Raw genomic sequence first — 17,025 nt, forward strand, 5'->3', positions numbered from 1 at the left:
TATGGAACCCAGTGTACAATCTACACTGACCATAAGAGCCTCCAGCACATATTCGAGCATAAAGAACTGAACATGAGGCAGAGACAATGAGTCGAGATGCTTAACGATTATGAATGTGCTATTAAGTATCATCCGGGTAAAGCCAACATGGTGGCTGACGCCTTGAGCCGAAAAGAAACTTTGAAGCCCAGGAGGGTTAGGGCTTTACAACTAACGATTCACTCTGGTCTACCCGAAAAGATCAGGGATGCCCAGTTAGAAGCTCTGAAAGCCGAGAATTTCGATACCGAATCTTTGCGCGGTGTAGACGGGAACTCAGAGGTTAAATCGGATGGCATTCGGTATTACCATGATCGAATTTGGGTACCGCGTTATGGGGATCTAAGAACACTGGTCATGGACGAAGCACACAAATCCCGATACTCAGTACATCCGGGATCAGATAAGATGTACCATGACTTAAAAGAGCTATACTGGTGGCCGAGTATGAAAGAGGAAATTGCTGGGTACGTGGCTAAGTGTCTGACATGTGCCAAAGTGAAAGCAGAACATAAGAAACCAGCGGGATTACTTCAACAACCCGAAATTCCTGTGGGGGAAATGGGAACAGATATCCATGGATTTCATATCCAAACTACCCAAGACACCCAGCGGTTGCGACATGATTTGGGTCATAGTGGATCGATTGACCAAATCCGCACATTTTCTAGCCATCCGGGAAGCGGACAAGACGGATAGGCTGGCTCGCATTTACATTAAAGAAATCATTTCCCGTCATGGTGTGCCGATATCGATTATTTCGGACCGTGATGCTAGGTTTACCTCAAACTTTTGGAAATCGTTGCAAAAGTCGTTGGGTACACGACTGGATATGAGCACGGCTTATCATCCACAAACAGACGGTCAGAGCGAGCGAACAATACAAACATTGGAGGATATGTTAAGGGCGTGCATCATCGATTTTGGGAACAGTTGGGAGACGCACTTGCCTTTGGTTGAGTTCTCTTACAATAACAGTTACCATACGAGCATACAAGCAGCCCCTTTTGAAGCTCTGTATGGGCTAAAATGCCGATCACCACTCTGCTGGGCGGAAGTGGGTGAGAGCCAACTAACTGGCCCTGAAATAGTTCATGAAACGACGGAGAGGATAGTTCAGATCCGAAACCGTATGACAGCAGCACGTGATCGTCAGAAAAGTTATGCTGATAAGCGTAGAAGGCCTTTGAAATTTGAAGTCGGGGACAAAGTTTTATTAAAAGTGGCACCGTGGAAGGGTGTCATTCGTTTCGGAAAACGGGGAAAGTTGAGCCCGCGTTACGTAGGGCCATTCGAAATCGTGGAACGAATCGGTCTAGTGGCTTATAGGTTGGACTTACCGGAACAACTCCGCGGGGTACATAACGTCTTCCACGTATCAAATCTTAAAAAGTGTTTGGCGGACGAAAACTTGATAGTTCCTTTGGAGGAACTAGAAGTGGACGAACAGTTACGTTTCATCGAAGAGCCGGTGGAAATCATGGATCAGGACGTAAAGACCCGTAGGCACAGTAAAACTCCTATCGTTCGCGTTCGTTGGAACTCTAAGCGTGGACCAGAGTTCACATGGGAGCGCAAAGACCAGATGAAAGAAAAGTATCCACACCTATTCAAACCTGAAGCCAAACCATAGGTACGATTTAAATTTTCGGGACGAAAATTCTTTTAACAAGGGGATGATGTGACAAACCTAAAATTTTTCTTTTCTATCCCTTTCATGTCCCAGTCTAGTGGTGACATCACATTAATTTTCGGGACGAAAATTCTTTTAACAAGGGGATGATGTGACAATTGCAAATTTCAGGTTAACTCTGTTAACTAAACCCAGTTAAATCCTGTTGACTGTGTCAGTAAACTCAGTTAGTTCTGTTAACTATGGGTATGAACTCTTGTACATGTGATGTCATGTATGCGTATATTTAAGTCAACGTGTCATTGGTGACTTAAACAAGGATAAGTGACTAATTATAACTAGGATAATAAACTCGTCTTGCATGTTATAATAAACATGTCATATAACATGTATGATAAGTATAATGTGCTATGTGATTAATATGTTATATTATGGTTATTACATGATGATGTGATTGTAAGTAAGCTAAATGATTAAATAGGTTATATTGTATGTCATGTAACATGTTTATTATTTAAATGGAACCTTAGTTTATGTTACATAGGAAATGTTTATTAAATTATGTACCATGTCACAGATAAATAAATAAAAGATAACCTAAGTATCATATTCATTAAATCAATCATAAAGGGGTTGTTAATAACAAGGAGGTTACAACTATTGGATGCCAACACCTTTTCCTTTCCCTTTTCCTCTCTCTTTGGCCGTGATACTCACACACACACATACTCTCATTTTCTTTCACACAAACAATCATCTTCAAGTATCATCTTCAAAACAAACAAGTTGGTGATTATTAGTAAACAAGGGTTTAAGCATTTGATCAAGCAAAGTGAGTAGATTATTATGTTTATATGTTTCTTTTTCTTTTAATTCATATGAACCTTGTATCCAAATGGTTGGATCATGAAAGGGGATGATCAAAGTTTGACAAATAAAAAGGATTTTTGTATGAGTCTTGATTAATATTTTGAGTCATTTATAAATACTTGTGTTCTTATTATGAAATCAAATGGATAAAAATAAGACATGCAATTTGATTTGGTAAGAATGTTTCTTGATGATTGTTGAATCAAAGGATAGAAAAGTTGTGATTTGTAGTTGATTGTGGTTAAAACTGTTTATTGGCAGATTAGATGTTACGGATTTGGATTGTTGATAACTTGATGATATGTTTGAGTTTTTGATCGATTTTTGATTCTATGAACATGTACTTTGAATCTAGTTTTCAGAAAGTCCGAAATCTTAATTTTTGGACACTGTTTGAATACTTTTTATTAATTTACAAAATCAGGATGCAAATCTAAATTAGAGAAAATAATTCTGAGTTGAGTTGTAAATTTCATAACATGATGATAAAAATAGATATGGATATAATTCTACTTCTAGGATGTTGTAAATTGAATTAGGAATCTAGTCCAATTGGTCTTGCATCAATTGGACAAATATGGAATTTTTGACAAATTTTTTATTACTGCTGTGTTGTTGTAGAAATATAAATCATGTTGTTGTAGTATATGAATATTCTGGACGAATTGGTAAATCCAAAAATTGTGAGAAAAATATATGTTGAACCTAATACTGATGTGTACATGTGTGATTTATTTGGTAATTTAATTGTGAGTTTTGATTGATTAGAAAAATCGGTTTAGGTGGTATAAATTGTTAAAGGTGATAAAGGTGTTGGTTGAATTGAGATAATTGCAAATTGTGATATGTTAGTTGTGGTAAATTAGAACTTTGACTTTTTAAGTCAACTTAGAACTAGTTGACTAAATAGTTAGTCTTGCTTGTGATGTTGTGAAAGTGTATTGATCATAGAATTTCAAGGAATATGGCTAAGTGTGTATACTTGATGATTGATTAAGTGTGACTAGAATTATAAGGTAAACATTCTAAGTCCAACCTTTTAGTCAAAGGTCAATATTTTAGTCAAAGGTCAACTTTAGTCAAAGTCAACAAAAGTCAAACTTTGGTCAAAAGTCTTTTTAAAAACAATGGGAGATTGTTGGATACTAGTGGTTCTAGGAACCATCCCACAAGTTACTTACGTACTTGCATTTTTAGGGTCTTAGCACGTGACGCATTTACTTCGGTCGGATTTGTGTAATACCCGAAGCACCAACAAGGTGAGTTTACGGCCCCACTTTTATACATTTCCTTTGGGGGAGGACACATGCAAAACTGTTTTACTTTACTTGCTCTAAATCTTTACACAACCGTTTGGTTGCTTATAACGTAGTGTTTCTTTGCCATGGAAAGTCCTCACGAACATCGGACCGTTAACTAAGGTTAACCGGCGTGGTAAATTTAAATAGTACTATTGGGTTTGACAAACCCCACCCTGCATTATTCTCGTCTGGAGGTCGAACGGGGTGTAACTTTGACCAAACATTGTTAAGTTTTGGAAATACTTGACTTGAGGCAATAACTAGTCAGCTTCGGTCGTGATGGAAACATAACACTATGCGGCAACGAGTTAACTAAGTGTAGTTAACCATGGGCCACTTTTATTTATAAATGTTTATGAACTGATAGAGCATAACTTACTTTGAAAACCTGTGAACTCACCAACCATATGTGTTGACTCTTTTTAGCATGTTTTCCTCAGGTCACTAGCAAGCACTTGGATTAGGATAACATTGCATGCATGGACTCGCATTGGTTTAAGTTTGAAAACATTTATTTGATATTGGTTTTGCGCTTGTAGCGCCATGAATTATTTAAACTTGTTTGGGAGATGGCTCCCGCACTTTGTTTAGCTTCCGCACTAGCACTTAAGTACTCTGAACATTTTATTTTGATTTATTAAAACTTTTAAGACCATGTAGATGTCGTTTGGTGTGATTAATGTGTTCGGATCCTGGTTTGTCACCCGCCTTACGGTAAAACTCCGTTAGTGGAAATTTGGGGGTGTGACAGATATGGCGTCAATCAAAAAGGGTACCGCTGCTACAACCCAAAAACCCGCCATATGCACACTACCATGAACTGTGACTTCCTTGAAACTGAGTTCTTTTATCCCGCCAAACTCTGTGGTGAGGGGGAGAAGGAGCATAACACACTAAGTTGGCTAAAATGGGTTCCAAAATGGGCCCCATCTCCCGAAGAAGTCAATCATAATACCGAGGACGAGTCACCAACTCCACATCAATCTGGTGGATCAAACATCAGTGCTACAATCCCAGTACCTCCTGACCTAACGTCCGAGGTAAGTAAATCTTATATATCTGAAAATTCAATGAATGAAGGATCTCATGAAAATATTGATATAACTAACAACCATGAGATAGAAGTAGAACAATCAGTGCAGGTGGAACAAGAATAACATATACAAGAAGAAACAAGACAAGAAGAAATAGCTGAGAGATATGTTCTCCCACCAAGAATCAATGGAGGAATTCCTGCAAAGAGATACTCACCAGAAAAACAATCCAAATCCTCCAGATATCCCATAGCCAACATAGCAGAAGCAAACCTATCTGAAGAAGCTAAGGCTTTTAACACTTCTCTATACGCTGAACAAATTCCAAACTCTGTGGAACAAGCTTTAGGATCAAAGAACTGGAAGGATGCTATGGAAACAGAGATGACAGCACTAATTAAAAATGATACATGGGAAATATGTGACCGTCCAATAGGAAAGAAACCCGTAGGATGTAGATGGGTCTTCACAATTAAACATAAACCAGACGGAACCATTGAAAGATACAAAGCAAGGTTGGTAGCTAAAGGCTACACTCAAACGTATGGAATTGACTACCAAGAAACATTCTCTCTGGTAGCAAAGATTGACACAATCAGGGTCCTTTTCTCGATCGCTGCAAATGAAGGATGGCCTCTTCATCAATTTGATGTTAAGAATGCATTTCTTCATGGAGAATTAAAAGAAGTATATATGGAAGCTCCACCCGGGTTCACGGAATATTTCAAAGCAAAGGAAGTCTGTCGCTAAAAAAAACTATCTACGGGTTGAAACAATCTCCTAGAGCTTGGTTCGGCAGATTCACCCTAGCAATGAAGGAATATGGATTCCGTCAAAGCAATTCTGATCATACGCTCTTCCTTAAAAACAGAGGTAACCTTGTAACTTGTTTAATCATATATGTTGATGACATGATCATTACAGGGAACGATGATGAAGAAATGAAGAAGTTGAAAGCAAACTTGTTTAAAGAATTTGAAATGAAGGACCTAGGAAGGCTTAAGTACTTTCTTGGAATTGAAGTACTAAGGTCTAAAAAGGGTATTTTCATATGTCAAAAAAAATATATTCTTGACCTTTTAGCAGAGACAGGAATGATCGACTGCAAACCGGCTGATACGCCAATTATGGTTAATCACAAACTCCATATGGAAGAAGGAGGCGAACCAACAGACAAAGAAAGATACCAACGTTTGGTAGGAAAATTAATATATCTCTCGCATACTCGTCCAGATATTGAATATGCAGTGGGAGTAGTCAGCAAATTTAAGCATCAACCTCAAGACACTCACATGGAAGCAGTGTGGAGAATTATCAGATATCTCAAAGGGACAACAGGCCACGGGGTTCTCTTCCAACCAAATAAACACCTATAAGTTCAAGTGTATACTGACGCAGACTGGGCAGGTGACAAGATGATGGAAGATCAACATCAGGTTATTTCACTCTACTTGGTGGAAATCTAGTTACATGGAGAAGTAAAAAGCAGAAGGTCGTTGCATTATCTAGTGCCGAAGCGGAATTCTGAGGAATCGCACGAGGCGTGACAGAGGTTCTATGGATACGTAAACTTATGACAGAAATTGGTTTTCTCCAAACCGAAGCTAGTAGAATCATGTGTGACAACAAAGCCGCAATACAAATTTCAAAAAATTCCTGTCCAACACGATCGTACAAAGCATGTGGAAGTCGATAGAAACATCATCAAAGAAAAACTTGAAGCCGGAATTATAGAGTTGTTGTTTGTCCGATCAGAAGACCAATTAGCAGATATATTAACAAAGGCCGTCAACGGGAAAATATTCAGCAATTGTCTTAGCAAGTTGAGCATCGAAAACCCTACTACTCAACTTGAGGGGGGTGTTAGAAAATAAAATAACTAATAATACATTCAAGGATCAGCAAATATAATCATTTTCTTTATTGGAAGATAGCACAGCTCATGTAACACCCCGACCAAAGGCGGATTATACATCGGGGCGCCACATTTTGTTTCATTACTCGTGACACTATTGGGTGTCAATATTTAATAAATACATTCATTCGCGCATGCGCAAAGTAAAAGTAAGATAACATAAATCATCATAAATCAATATATTATAAATCATAATATTCGAACAGCAATAACTTGTCTTGATACATTTTAATCTAGGTCCAAAATAAAGAAAACTTCCTACGTGTCCACAAGCTCCAAAACAGCTACTGCAAACCTGAACATGTGTTAAAATAAACGTCAAACACTTGCGTGTTGGTGAGAAATCAAGTTTAATACAATACATAGATAACAATAAATCTGCGCGCAACATGTGTATGTCTGGTTTTCAACAAGGGTGTAATCTGATCGGGACCAACTCTAAGATTCATAAGACTGCCAGTGCTCACAATTGAGCTCACAAACAAGACAAACTGTGCATGTGCAAACAAAAGAGAAAATCATAAACGATAGTTCTCCCGTGTTCATCTAATGGTACCATGAAAACTGCGGAATAGACCGACAAGACGGTTAATGATCCACACATACAAATAAACAGCCAAGTCTACGTCCTCAACACATGGGATACTGCGCGACTAAAGTTCATAAACAGTTTAAGACTCTAAGTTTGTATGAACACATGAACATCCCAAAACATTAAAAGCAAAAAGGGATTAGGTACGAGATTACTCACTTGATAAACGATGCGGTGTAAGATAAAGCAAGAACCAACTTTAAACAAGCACAAGTTAACCTATAAATAAGATTATTGTTTTAATGATTTGTCTAGATTATAAGTTAGCATAATTAATAAGTAAATTATATATATAATATATTACCGGAAAAAGCAGGGTAGAGGAGAGGAGAAAACGGAGGCAAGAGAGGAGGCGGCAGAAGGACAATCGGCAGAGAGCAAAGGAAGAGAGATAATAAGTGTTTGTGTGTGTAGTGTTAAGAAAAATAACATTATTATTATTTATAGGAAGACCCTAGGAGACATAATCCCTAGAAAAGGGGAAAAGATCTCAAAAAGCAAAAGATTCCAAAAGCAAAAGATATCAAAAGATATGGCAGCTGCAGGGGGCAAGATAAAGCTGACAGGGAACAGTAAAAAGGCATGGGCAGGTCAGATAAAGGTACTGGTCAAGCATGGAAAAAGCAGATCTCAAAAGATAATGTCAGTCACTTTTTCTGCCAACCAATGGGGTTGGTGCGCATGCTGCGCCGAAAGTAACTTTTCAGACATAAAGCAGATTAGGTCAACAGCACAAAAGATAAGACAACACAAAAGCAAACGGCTAGATTAAACAGAAGAAAACTCAAAGGGTTAAACGTGAGAAGGCATCGAGCGCGAAGGCAGACACAGAAGGTCAAGAGAGCGCGAGCGCGAAGGCAGACAGAACCAACCTTAACTCGTCGCGGAAAGAACTACATTTCTAAGCGCGCCGCGGGAAGAATCACATTTCTTAGCGCGCCGCGGGAGGAACTAAAATTCCTAGCGCACCGCGGGAAGAACTATAATTCTTCGCGCGTCGAGGGATGAACTACGATTCTTAGCGCGCTGCGAGAAGAACTACAAATCCTTAGCGCGTCGCGGGAAGAACTACCGTTCTTAGCGCGCTGCGAGAAGAATTACCATTCTTAGCGCGCTGCGAGAAGAGTTCGTCTCGCGTATCGCTGTAACAGGTGGTCTTCACGCAGGATTCCTTGTAAGGGGTCTGGCGCGTGGAGCTGCGCAGACAACCTTAGGCGGGAAGGAACAAAGGACAAGCAAAGAGTTAGAAGAAAAAGAGGGAAACAAGGCGTAAGGGCGGGATGGCGACAAGAGGGAAAAGAAGGCGGAAAGAGAGGAGAGGGACGGGACGGCGGAAAGAAAGAGAGAGAAAGAGGCGGGAAGGAAAATATATATTATTATTAAAAGTAAAATATAAGTATAAATAAATACTAAATCAAAAAAGAAAGAGATCGGGTCAGAGAAACGGGTACCTGGGTCGGGTCGGATCGGGGCAGATGTCACAGTCTCCCCTACTTTAAGAAATTTCGTCCCGAAATTTATCTCGAAGTAGGTTGCGCAGAGAACAGGTGCGGGTACTTGATCTTCATTTGATCTTCCCTTTCCCATGTAAACTCGGCTCCGCGCTTGGACTCCCAACGAACTTTCACGATAGGGATACGACTGCGCTTGGTTTGCTTTACCTCGCGATCCATAATCTCAACAGGCTTCTCAACGAAATGCATAGTTTCATCAACTTGAACTTCATCAAGTGGAATGTGAAGGTTCTCGTCAGCTAAACACTTCTTGAGATTGGATACATGGAACGTTGGATGCACATTACTGAGCGCGGGCGGCAGGTCTAGTCTGTAGGCAACTTTTCCTACACGCGCGAGAATCTTGAATGGTCCAACATATCGAGGAGCAAGCTTACCTTTCTTCCCAAAGCGGACAACACCCTTCCAGGGCGACACTTTGAGGAGAACAAGATCACCAACTTGAAATTCGAGAGGCTTTCGCCTGCGATCTGCGTAACTCTTCTGTCGGCTTCTGGCAGTCAGCAGATGATCACGGATCTTGGCGATTTTATCGGTTGTCTCTTGAACCAGTTCGGGTCCTGTGATTTAAGTTTCACCCACTTCGCTCCAACAGATCGGGGAGCGGCACTTACGACCGTAAAGTGCTTCAAATGGGGCCATACCGATACTGGAATGATAGCTGTTATTATAAGAGAACTCAATCAAAGGCAGGTGCGAATCCCAATTACCTCCAAAATCAAGAACACAAGATCGGAGCATATCCTCAAGAGTTTGAATAGTTCGCTCAGACTGTCCGTCAGTCTGAGGATGATATGCCGTACCCATGTCCAAGCGAGTTCCTAGCGCAGATTGGAGAGATTTCCAAAAGCGAGATATAAAACGGCCATCGCGATCGGATATGATGCTCAAAGGAGTACCATGGCGGCAGACAATTTCCTTGACATAAAGCTGCGCGAGTTGCTCAACACGGTAGTTTTCACGAATGGGCAGAAAGTGAGCAGACTTAGTCAAACGATCCACTATTACCCAAATGCTATCATGTTTGCTTGCTGTCAAAGGTAACTTGGTAATAAAGTCCATCGCTACACATTCCCATTTCCACGTAGGAATTTCTGGTTGTTCGAGCAAACCAGATGGGCGTTGGTGTTCAGCTTTTACCTTAGAACAAGTCAGGCATCTAGCTACGAACACAGCAATATCCTTTTTCATACCGGGCCACCAATAGGTAATGCGCAAATCCTTGTACATCTTATCAGCGCCAGGATGAATAGAATATCGAGATTTGTGTGCTTCACTCAGGATATCAGCGCGAAGATTCTCATCAAAGGGAATTCAGATGCGATTAAGATAGCAGAGAATTCCACTCAGATTAGGGACAAAAAGTGCTTCCGCGCCACACGCTAACTCAGCGCGAAGGTTACCATTACTGATGGATGCGCGCTGCGCGTCACGAATACGCGATTCAAGGTTGCTTTGAATCGGCGCGAAGTGAAGCTGGGTGCGCGGCAAGATACAGTTAAGCTGGCAGGGTTTTCGGCTGAGCGCATCGGCTACCACATTAGCCTTACCAGGATGATACCGGATCTCACAATCGTAATCGCTGATGAGTTCGTTCCATCGGCGTTGTCTCATGTTAAGTTCCTTCTGATCAAAGATATGCTGAAGGCTTTTATGGTCAGTGTAGAGGATACACTTAGTACCATAAAGGTAGTGTCTCCAGATCTTCAAGGCAAAAACAACTGCACCAAGTTCGAGGTCGTGAGTTGTATAATTCTTTTCATGAACCTTGAGTTGCCTTGATGCGTAAGCGATAACCTTGCCTCGTTGCATAAGAACACAACCGAGACCTTGGTTGGAGGCATCGCAGTACACGACAAAATCATCATTACCCTCAGGTAGCGCAAGAACAGGAGCTTCACACAACAGACGCTTGAGCGATAGAAAGGCTTCTTCTTGCTTCGAGCCCCAAATATACGGTTTACCTTTGTGCGTTAGAGCTGTTAAAGGCAATGCGATCTTTGAGAAGTTCGAAATGAAACGCCGGTAGTAACCAGCTAAGCCCAGAAAGGAACGGATCTCAGAAGGAGTAGATGGCGTAATCCAGTTCTTGATTGCTTCAATCTTGGATGGGTTGACATGAATACCCATCTTGTTTACAACATGGCCAAGAAACTGTACTTCATCAGACCAGAATTCACACTTGGAAAGCTTAGCATAGAGCTGCTCGGTTCGAAGCTTTTGCAACACCAACCGAAGATGTTGCTCATGCTCGGCCTTGGTCTTAGAATACACCAGAACATCATCGATAAACACAATCACGAATTTATCCAAGAAAGGCCTACACACCCGATTCATTAGATCCATGAAAACGGCGGGTGCGTTGGTTAGACCGAAGGACATGACCAAGAATTCAAAATGGCCATAACGAGTTCGAAAAGCAGTCTTCGGAATATCTTCATCGCGGATACGCAACTGGTGATAGCCAGAGCGGAGATCAATCTTCGAGAAACAAGAGGCACCTTGGAGTTGATCAAAGAGGTCGTCAATACGCGGTAAGGGATACCGGTTTTTAATGGTGAGTTTGTTCAACTCGCGGTAATCAATACACATGCGAAACGATCCATCTTTCTTTTTAACGAACAACACCGGAGCACCCCAGGGCGAAGAGCTAGGGCGAATGAATCCTTTAGCTGTCAACTCTTGAAGTTGGCTTGCCAATTCTTGCATCTCAGCGGGCGCAAGACGGTAAGGAGATTTAGCTACGGGGGAAGCACCAGGGACAAGATCAATACGGAACTCGACTTCACGAGCGGGAGGGATACCAGGAAGATTATCAGGAAAAACTTCAGGGAAATCACGCACAACGGGGATATCGCGAAGCTTCTTTTCTTCATCAGGTTTAACCACATGGGCTATGAATGCAATACACCTTTTCCGCATGAGTCTTCGGGCTTCGGCGCAAGACATAAGTTTAAGACCGCGGAAGGGTTTTTCGCCGTAGATGTGAAGATCACCATTTTCTCGAGGTATGCGAATCAACTTCTTGGCGCAAATAACTTCGGCGCGATTCTTCGAGAGCCAGTCCATACCAATGATAACATCAAAGCTCCCAAGAGGCATGGGGATGAGGTCGATCAGAAAATCGTTTTCGTTAAGGTTAAGCGTGCAATCTTTAATCACCGAGTTAATTAAAACAGTTTCGCCATTAGCCAATTCAACTGAAAAATCTTCTTTTAAATCGCTGCGCGGTCGCGCAAGCTTCTGCTCGAAGGCGCGAGAGATAAAACTTCGATCGGCGCCAGTATCAAAAAGTATAGAAGCATAAAATCCGTTAAGCAAAAATGTACCATTAACTACGTCATTATTCGCTTGCGCTTGGTGCGCGGTTATGTTAAAAGCTCGTCCACGCGTTACTTGGTTTGAAATCTGGTTTACCGGATTCGCTTGTGTAATCTGAACTTGTAGTCTCGGGCACGCGTTCCGGAAATGACTGGGATCACCGCAGTTAAAGCACGATCTGGGTCGTAGGTTTTGGTAGGTTAGTTGTGGGTTCTGCGGGTAGACTGGTGGTGTTGGCGCAATTGGATTGGCGGGAAGGACTCTACAGTTCTCAGCAGTGTGACCAGTACGGCCACATCGGTTACAAAGTCGACACGGGGTTTGGGTTGGGTGGTGAAATCTACAGGTTGGGCAAAAGGGATGGTTTCCTGTGTAAGGTTTCTTAGTTGGCGGGGCAGGGAGTGCTGGATTGGTTAAGGCATAGTTGTGGGCTACAGGAGGTGTTGGGTAAGCTGACAGAGGGTTAGGCGCGTAAACTGGGGGTTGATAAATGGGTTGCTGGACAATGGGCGGGTTGGTAAGCGCATAGGCCTTGCGCCTGCGCTTGAGGTTGTTACGGTTTGAGGGTTCAGGTTTGGTTTCTGTTGGTTCAGGGGCAGTCTTGGTGAGTTTGGTCTTCTCAGTTCCCCGCAGGAACAGGGTTCCTGCTCTGACATGGTTGTCGCTGAGCACAGCGGCCAACTCGATGGCGTCAGAGAGGGTAACTGGGTTTCTAGCCCATACAGAATCTTGAATTTCCATGGGGAGACCCCCAAGGAATTTCTCTATGGCTCGGCGGGAAGGGGTAACAAGGTGAGGGACAAGCAGGCTTAGTTCATGGAAGCGCGTCGCGTACTCGCGCGCTTCACCGCTGTATTGCTTCAAGTTCCAGAATTCTTCCTCCAGGCGCTTAACTTCGTTGGGAGGGCAGAATTCTCGCGTCAGAATTTCCTTAAATTCCTCCCAGAGCATGCTGGAAGCAGCTTCTGCGCCACGCGCATGAGCTACTCCATTCCACCATGTAAGCGCTCTAGATTCCAGGACACTGGAAGCATATAGGGTTCGTCTGTCTGAGGGGCATTGGGTGTGGAGGAAAGTGTTTTCTATTTTCTCAAGCCACTGGAGCATCACGGTGGCTCCTTCAAGACCTGTGAATTTTGGAGGGTTACCCGCGTTAAAGGACTTAATGTTGTAACTGGGGGTATTGTTTTGGCTCAAGGCTTGGGCTATCGCGGCGGCCATTTCCTGGGAACGTTGCTGTCTACGCATGCGCGAGGCTTCTCTTCTCTGAAATCGGCGAGATAGCGGAGGCATTCTATAAAAATTTTAATTTTAGTTAATATCTTGATTTTAGCGCAAAGTTTTAATCTTATAAAGCTTGGTTTCGCAGAGTTAGATACTATCAAAAGTTAAAGTAAAATAAATGACTTTAAATGCAGACTTAATAAAGGTAACAAATTCGAATCAAGAATCGACAATTCATGCATCACCATGACTTTCCGAATTCCCAATTTAAAATATACGGGCAAACGAGTATTGGAGATTGACGATTCATGTATCACCATGACTTTTCAATCTAAAATATAAAATATACAAGAAAATGAGTATTGGAGGTTGACAATTCATGTATCACCATGACTTTTCAAGTCTCCAACCTCAGAACATAATCGTAAATGGAAATTGAAAATCAACTATTCATGTATCACCATGACTTTTCGGATTTTCAATCCCAACAAACGAATATGTAAGTAAAATCAATAAAAATCGAAATATCGCGGAATAAAACATAAAATCATATACTGCGCAAGCGCGAGCATATTCATAAATAACGAGTAATTAACAATAAGCGCGCAAACATGAGATTTCTCTCATGCGCGAGAAGGGACTCTTAGGTATTCTAGGCCGTTACGTCTAACCACCTATCCTAAAGTCAACGAGCTCTGATACCAATCTGTAACACCCCGACCAAAGGCGGATTATACATCGGGGCGCCACATTTTGTTTCATTACTCGTGACACTATTGGGTGTCAATATTTAATAAATACATTCATTCGCGCATGCGCAAAGTAAAAGTAAGATAACATAAATCATCATAAATCAATATATTATAAATCATAATATTCGAACAGCAATAACTTGTCTTGATACATTTTAATCTAGGTCCAAAATAAAGAAAACTTCCTACGTGTCCACAAGCTCCAAAACAGCTACTGCAAACCTGAACATGTGTTAAAATAAACGTCAAACACTTGCGTGTTGGTGAGAAATCAAGTTTAATACAATACATAGATAACAATAAATCTGCGCGCAACATGTGTATGTCTGGTTTTCAACAAGGGTGTAATCTGATCGGGACCAACTCTAAGATTCATAAGACTGCCAGTGCTCACAATTGAGCTCACAAACAAGACAAACTGTGCATGTGCAAACAAAAGAGAAAATCATAAACGATAGTTCTCCCGTGTTCATCTAATGGTACCATGAAAACTGCGGAATAGACCGACAAGACGGTTAATGATCCACACATACAAATAAACAGCCAAGTCTACGTCCTCAACACATGGGATACTGCGCGACTAAAGTTCATAAACAGTTTAAGACTCTAAGTTTGTATGAACACATGAACATCCCAAAACATTAAAAGCAAAAAGGGATTAGGTACGAGATTACTCACTTGATAAACGATGCGGTGTAAGATAAAGCAAGAACCAACTTTAAACAAGCACAAGTTAACCTATAAATAAGATTATTGTTTTAATGATTTGTCTAGATTATAAGTTAGCATAATTAATAAGTAAATTATATATATAATATATTACCGGAAAAAGCAGGGTAGAGGAGAGGAGAAAACGGAGGCAAGAGAGGAGGCGGCAGAAGGACAATCGGCAGAGAGCAAAGGAAGAGAGATAATAAGTGTTTGTGTGTGTAGTGTTAAGAAAAATAACATTATTATTATTTATAGGAAGACCCTAGGAGACATAATCCCTAGAAAAGGGGAAAAGATCTCAAAAAGCAAAAGATTCCAAAAGCAAAAGATATCAAAAGATATGGCAGCTGCAGGGGGCAAGATAAAGCTGACAGGGAACAGTAAAAAGGCATGGGCAGGTCAGATAAAGGTACTGGTCAAGCATGGAAAAAGCAGATCTCAAAAGATAATGTCAGTCACTTTTTCTGCCAACCAATGGGGTTGGTGCGCATGCTGCGCCGAAAGTAACTTTTCAGACATAAAGCAGATTAGGTCAACAGCACAAAAGATAAGACAACACAAAAGCAAACGGCTAGATTAAACAGAAGAAAACTCAAAGGGTTAAACGTGAGAAGGCATCGAGCGCGAAGGCAGACACAGAAGGTCAAGAGAGCGCGAGCGCGAAGGCAGACAGAACCAACCTTAACTCGTCGCGGAAAGAACTACATTTCTAAGCGCGCCGCGGGAAGAATCACATTTCTTAGCGCGCCGCGGGAGGAACTAAAATTCCTAGCGCGCCGCGGGAAGAACTATAATTCTTCGCGCGTCGAGGGATGAACTACGATTCTTAGCGCGCTGCGAGAAGAACTACAAATCCTTAGCGCGTCGCGGGAAGAACTACCGTTCTTAGCGCGCTGCGAGAAGAATTACCATTCTTAGCGCGCTGCGAGAAGAGTTCGTCTCGCGTATCGCTGTAACAGGTGGTCTTCACGCAGGATTCCTTGTAAGGGGTCTGGCGCGTGGAGCTGCGCAGACAACCTTAGGCGGGAAGGAACAAAGGACAAGCAAAGAGTTAGAAGAAAAAGAGGGAAACAAGGCGTAAGGGCGGGACGGCGACAAGAGGGAAAAGAAGGCGGAAAGAGAGGAGAGGGACGGGACGGCGGAAAGAAAGAGAGAGAAAGAGGCGGGAAGGAAAATATATATTATTATTAAAAGTAAAATATAAGTATAAATAAATACTAAATCAAAAAAGAAAGAGATCGGGTCAGAGAAACGGGTACCTGGGTCGGGTCGGATCGGGGCAGATGTCACAGCTCATTCACAACAATACAAGACTGCTAACACCAACAATCATGGGATTCACCTTTTATTTTATTATTTTTTCCATGTTTAAGATGATAGTCTTTCTATTTATTTGTTTTTCCTTTTCTCTCTGTAAAACAACAATACAACCAATAAACAATCTTTAAATCTCTTGAATTCCATTGTAACAGATTAGTCTAACCAAAAGATAACTAGCACGACTTTACATTTGTATCGTATATGTGCATCTAGTATTAATTAAAAAAAACTAAAATTTAAAACTAACACGATATTTAAGCTAAACAAACATGAACTAAACTAATGTAAAATTTTGTTATAAGCAATCACCATGGTAAGCAAAGTATAGTACAAGGTGTTAAATAAAAATGATGAAAGTCAACTGGTAGCGCACCACTACCATTACCTTAGCATTCCTTACATAGTGGCTACAGCAGCAGTCTTGTGCTGACATGTGTCAGATGACGAATTTTTGAGTTTGACACATGCCTAGTTACTCAACAAGGTGATGGACCGTTACCCAATCCAATAATCCATGGTGATTTGCCAAGCCGCAATGAAGATACGGGTCGTTTGACCTAAGATATGTTATGTGACTTCGCGAATGTTGATCGGTAACATGCTGCTATCGATATCTTTGACGATCTGCAATGTGTCTTGAAGCTTGATTGTACATAGGATCATTTGGTGTTCATTTAAGAACATTCATTTTCAGTCTCTTTTCCTCGATCACTAACTTGTGCCTCGTTCCAATAGTCTCATTCAAGCGTTGCTTTGATATTAAGAAAGTGTCACTCCCATGATAGAAGTGTGAAAATTA

This window comes from Bidens hawaiensis, unplaced genomic scaffold, assembly GCF_021521415.1.
Source record: "Bidens hawaiensis isolate Kalapana, Puna unplaced genomic scaffold, B.hawaiensis_p1.1 tig00008096_1, whole genome shotgun sequence".
NCBI lineage: Eukaryota > Viridiplantae > Streptophyta > Magnoliopsida > Asterales > Asteraceae > Bidens > Bidens hawaiensis.